The following is a 5,748-nucleotide window of genomic DNA, read 5'->3' as shown; positions in this document are numbered from 1 at the left end:
GTCTGGTGTTTTTTTTGGGTCATGTTACCCTCCAAGGGCTATGAGTCATGTTAACAGAAATAAACCGCTACACTGTGGACACTCATCCATCCTCTGCTGGTCTGTCAGGGTCACAGGGGGCAGGCGCCTACCTCCAGCAGTCTGGATGAGAGACAAGAACATAAACCAGACACCCAGAAAAGTAAATAGTTCAGCTAACTGCTTTAGCTGAGACTTATATGACATGGTTTCATTCCTTAAGTAGAGATAATGTCTCCTAAATAGATTAATAACTGCAGTGGCCGATTGAATATCTTTTAATAATAAAAAAAAATTATTCAGATAAATAGTCTTAATAAGATTTCAATGAAAATGTGAAAACATGTTTATTCTCTGGAAAGCAGGTTTAAATAAATAGAGCATCAAAAGATTAGCTTGTATCTAGCCAATTATCCACATATTTATTCAATCTAGTCATAATTACACTTCTATTCTTATTTTGTGCTTAAGCATGACCTAAGTAAAAATTTACATTTAATTCACATATTTTCATTAGCTCATTAAAAATTTTAATTGTCTCATTTCTTCCTCACCAAAAGGTAAAATCGAGATATTTCTGACATAGTTTCAAGTTAAAATACCTATATTAAATTAAGGCAACGTTTGGGAAGGGAAGAGGAATGCATCAGATGTGGTCCTGATGTCAGAAAATACAAATTATAGCGTATTTTGTTGAGTTTCACTAGATTAGTCAAGAATTTTTGAATGGAATACATTTACTCCATATGTTTGTAGAATGAATTGTTTGACCAAGGTTTGAGCTTAGTGCACCCTTTTGATTTGTTATTCTAACACCCAGCTAGTTTGTGCACAAAACAATATCAGTCTGAAAGTTATTTGATTAAATACCATATTTGCTTCCTGCTCTGGGGTTGGCATTAATTATAAAGTTATTAAATAACATAGAGTTCCTGTGTTAGCATTGTATATAAAACTCCCTTTAAAGTTCAGAACCAATGAGCAGTTAAACAGTGATGCAGTGACTGAATCCATCTGGTTTATTTTCTACAAAGTAGAGCTAATTTTAGTTACTGCGATTTTCCACATTCTTCTTGGTTCTATATCTTAGTTTCTCTGTTTCATGCATTACAGACTCGTTACAGAAGGAGAAGTCACCGCATGCTGATTTAACTGGATGTGACCTGGGGAGTTTTTTTAAACACGTCTTTTCAGAATACATAACATGAAAAAACTATTTTATTTTGTTTACTTCCCCACAGAGGAAGAACTAGATAACAAAGGGGATAAGTTAAAAACACTAGAACAGTCTACATAACATGCAATCCTCCCACAGAAACAGAAATGCATTCATAATCAGTACCATAGTTATCTTTTTTTTTAAAGAATCCTTCATGGAAATGAGCATCACATTTAGCATGCCCTGGAGCAAACTGGAAATACATAAAATGAGTTTTGCAGAAGGCGTTCTCAGCAGCCTCCATCAGAATATCAGGTGTGTGCACATGTGTGCATTTCTGAGTCATTTCTGATGTGTTTCTTGATTCATGTTTTGTTTTGCCAATAAAATTATGCACTGCATAATTCCTAGACAGTAATATAAGGCTCTTTTTAAATAAAGCTTATTTTCAATGACTTAGAATATAATTTAAAAGCTATACCAGTAATCTGATTCAAGCTGAGGCCTTTTATTTTGTTTCTTTGAATCATCACACACAGAGCTATAACTTTGAAATGGTTTTATTAATTCTGATGATTATCGCTCAGTTATTTTTAAACTCAGAATTTACTTTCTTTAACAATTTGATATTGAGTTACATGCAGTGTTTTAGTGCAAACATTCCCCTCCCTTTCCTCCTGTGATCGGAAAATCAATTTCCTATTAATTGTCCTTAACCCTTTAATGCCAAATTTATCATATTTGATACATACGGCTTCTGAAATGTTTTGCGTCTGACACCTTTTGCATAATTTAATGGTAAAAACTTTGCTCAAAATCCTATTGTACACAATCAGATATACCTGATAACAGAGGGCAGAAGACAACCGGTACACAAAACATAATCTTGACTTATCGCATAGTAATAAATTATTAATATCAAAAATGTATTTCTGTTTTTCTTTTTACACATTTTGTTAAAAGGCCAAATAAGGACTTCAAACAAAAAAAAAAGTAATTTTCTGTTTTGTTTTATTCTTCGATCGGGCTTTAAAGGGTTAAATCTATTGATTTATCAGTGCTGTTTTTCATAAGTACAGACAAAAATCAGCACTGATAAATTGATACATGTAAGGGGAATTAATAAGAAACTAATTTTTTTCCGACCACACTCCCCAGCCCATGTTGGTGCTTGTAACATTTCTGGTTTAGGAGTGGCTTAGCAAAAGGAATGCATCAACTGTCATCCATGTTCAGTAGAGGTCAAGGACAGGAACTCTTTTAAATCCAATTCCTCCTGCCATCCACAATTCGTAAATGTCCTGGTTTTCCTGTGTTGCAAGCAGGTTTTTATACTGTTCTTTTTCTTTCCACTCAACTTCCCTTTATGCTTAAATACAGCAACAGTGCACAGTCAGCCCATTTAGCAATGACTCTTTATTCTTATTGTTGTCTATTGTAGCATTCCTTCCCCATAAGAAAACTTTCAGTTTGCATCTTTTGTAAGCAATAAACATAAAATAAAACAAAATTAAGTATAATGACTGATTCCTCAGGCAAAATGCATTATATAAAATAAAAAATGCAAAAACGTAAAATAGAAATAAATAGAATAAAAATATGTGAGGGAAAAAAGTTTGAGTCAGGTTTGGTGTGTAGCCTATCTGGCAGCAGCATCACCATACGGTTAGCCAAGTAACAGATAATGGAGTAGATCTACTTTATATAGATTCCAGGTGTAAAATATTCACTCTGAATACTTTGCTGTGTGTAGAAAATCTTGAAATTTTATAATATGTATATTTTTTCATTTGTCTTGCTGTAATAACCAATTTTTTGTTCATAATGTACAAGATACATTGGTTCCAATGTGACTTGTTGGTAATCTTTTTATTAAGCCTGCATATATATAGACCTAACTATTATTATAAATATTTTTTAGGTCTATTATCATATTTTCAGCTAAAATTTCTTTTTCATTTTGCCTTACAGTGCTAATTCAGATACCAATCTTAAAGCTCTCACAGGTGCAAAGAGGAGAACTATTCTCCAACTATACGGCATCACAAACCTGCTGCTATGAAAGAGCAGGAGCATAGAAAATAAAAATAGAAGCTGGAAGTTGCACGGTGGACGATAAAGGAGCTGCAGCTGCATAGGCACGCATGCACCTATTCCACAAAGTGCAGAGAAACACGCATTTCCATCCATCCATCCATCCATCCATTTTCATTGTCCTCTTTTTTTCCTTAATTTGTTTTAAACTGAAAATATAAAAACAAACAACAAATCTCATTGTTTAATGAAAAACAAAACACTTAAATCTGGTTTAATGTCGCAGCGTTTGTATCAAACCCAAACTAAACGAAAATCATTACACTGTGGTGGGAAAAATAAATTATGCAACTGAATTACTAAATGTTCGGTTCACTTGAAAACAGCTGGCTTGGCCTTGTGGAGAGCATCAGAGGAGCACCAGAACTGATAGGAAGACTGCTGAAGCTAAATGCACCAAGTCCTGTTTAAAGTAACTCACGCAAACCATTACAATTAATATCACACTTGAAAGAAGTTAAAATAGCTATGAAAACACTAAACTGCCAACAAATAACACAAAACCACAACGTGACTTCCAGCGAACAGCGAGGCAGTTTTATAAGATCTGTTATCTCTAAAAATATAACCATAGTAACAGTTTCTGTTTGATTAGTTTGTGAGAACCTTCTCCTTTTCCGATGTCTCTTAATGTTTTAAAGAAAAAACACACATGCAGTCTTTGAAGACATCCAAACATGTCAAACCAGTTTTACTAGCATAATCCATTGGAGTCGGTAGAGCTATAAAGCACTCCTGTGAACTAAAGGTAATAGATCTATGCCATCCAGTGGTTCACAATAAAAGGCTGTAAAGCAAAAGACTGTTGGGTCTTGACTTTGTTTCTCCATAGTGCTCTTACTGAGCTGCAAACCATGGAAGGAGTTACACAACCAACCTTTAGAGCTCTTTTTCTTGCTTCCTCTCACCCCTCTTACAAACTCCTTGTGCTTTTATTGATCAACATCAGCAGATTTATTTGAAAACAACCATTGCAGAAAAAATGCTTAAGAAAAACATTTCCATGAGTATAACTGACTTGGGGAAGAAAATGTGCATAGTTGGTGTATTCCACCCAGAACAGGCCTGAGTTTCAGATGAACCACACCTCCATAAAAGGACATAGATTCTCAGGAAAACATTAAACATAATCCCAGCCTGTCACAACCAATGCGTGACACTTTATACACTGTAATGATTTGATACCAACTACACAACAGTTCAGAGAAGAAATGTGTACAAGAATAGCGGGGAAAAGAAATAAATCTAAATTCAATATTTAATTATTTAGAATATTATTGAATAGCCTATTTAATTTATTTCTACTGAAAAGGTGAAACACAAATAGGATACATTAATTCCCCACAGACCGATAGACTACATCCACAGAACAAATGTATCAATTGAACAGAAACCCACTCATTTTCTATTGATGATTGTCCAAAGTGAAAGTTACAAGAACTGATTATGAAATAAAAACTAATTTAGTTAGTGGGGTAGTAATAGAATAGAAGAGAATAGAATAGAATAGAATAGAATAGAATAGAATAGAATAGAATAGAATAGAATAGAATAGAAAATAGAAAAAAAACTTAATTGTCTACCATACACAATGATGGCAGAAATGTGCCTTTGGTTTACTCACCACACAACAATGTTATAAAAATACATTAAAATACAATTATAAAAGAGTTCATTGCGGACACAGCAGCAGCAGCAGATTCACTTCATCAAGGAGAGGGAAGCAGAACAGACCGAGTTATATTTACAACTTGTTCAGCTCCTTTATGGCAGAGGGCACAAATAATTTCTGTACGCATTTTTCTTAGAACAAGGAATCTTTGCCTCTGCAGTGATGGAAGGAGCTCAATGTGACAAGAAAGTGGATGGCTATCATCATCTGTGGTCTTATGACTAACGTGATGCACTGCTTTACTGTAATGCTGAAATCGTAATGATTAATGCAGACAGACAAACACAAATCAAAATAACTTTTTGCCATCAGAGCCCGTAGTAATTCACACATTCACCGCCCTTGATTCTGGTTTCCGTGGTCCTCTCAACATAGGAACTTTGTTTTATTTATTATGCACTAAATCAGTAAATGGGCCATATAGTAAAGCTTAGAGTATGATGTTCTTGCCTCAAACAATCTTAAAATGTACTTTTATAGAACAACAGCAACCGACATGGTGACATAGCAACCGAAAGTGAACTTTTAACGTAATACTCTGAGCTCTGTAGGCATTCCTTTGGAAGCTGCTGCTGCCCCAGTGCATGCTGGGACAGCTGTCCGTCTGAAGAACGCACAAGTCTGCATTAAATAGTTATTTATCTATGGTTTCACTGAAGACTCCTATGACTTTAATCTTTACCCCTTAAAACACAAAATGTATTTCGTTACAGTAATGAATTAGGGGTGAAGAAAAAAATCGATTTGAGCTCATATCGTGTTTATAACATTTAAAGATTCAGAATCGATTCTCATTTTCTTTAAA

Source organism: Cyprinodon tularosa, unplaced genomic scaffold (assembly GCF_016077235.1).
Source record: "Cyprinodon tularosa strain WSP-4 unplaced genomic scaffold, ASM1607723v1 ctg214, whole genome shotgun sequence".
NCBI classification, from domain to species: Eukaryota; Metazoa; Chordata; class Actinopteri; order Cyprinodontiformes; family Cyprinodontidae; genus Cyprinodon; species Cyprinodon tularosa.
Note: the sequence above shows the minus strand (reverse complement) of the source record.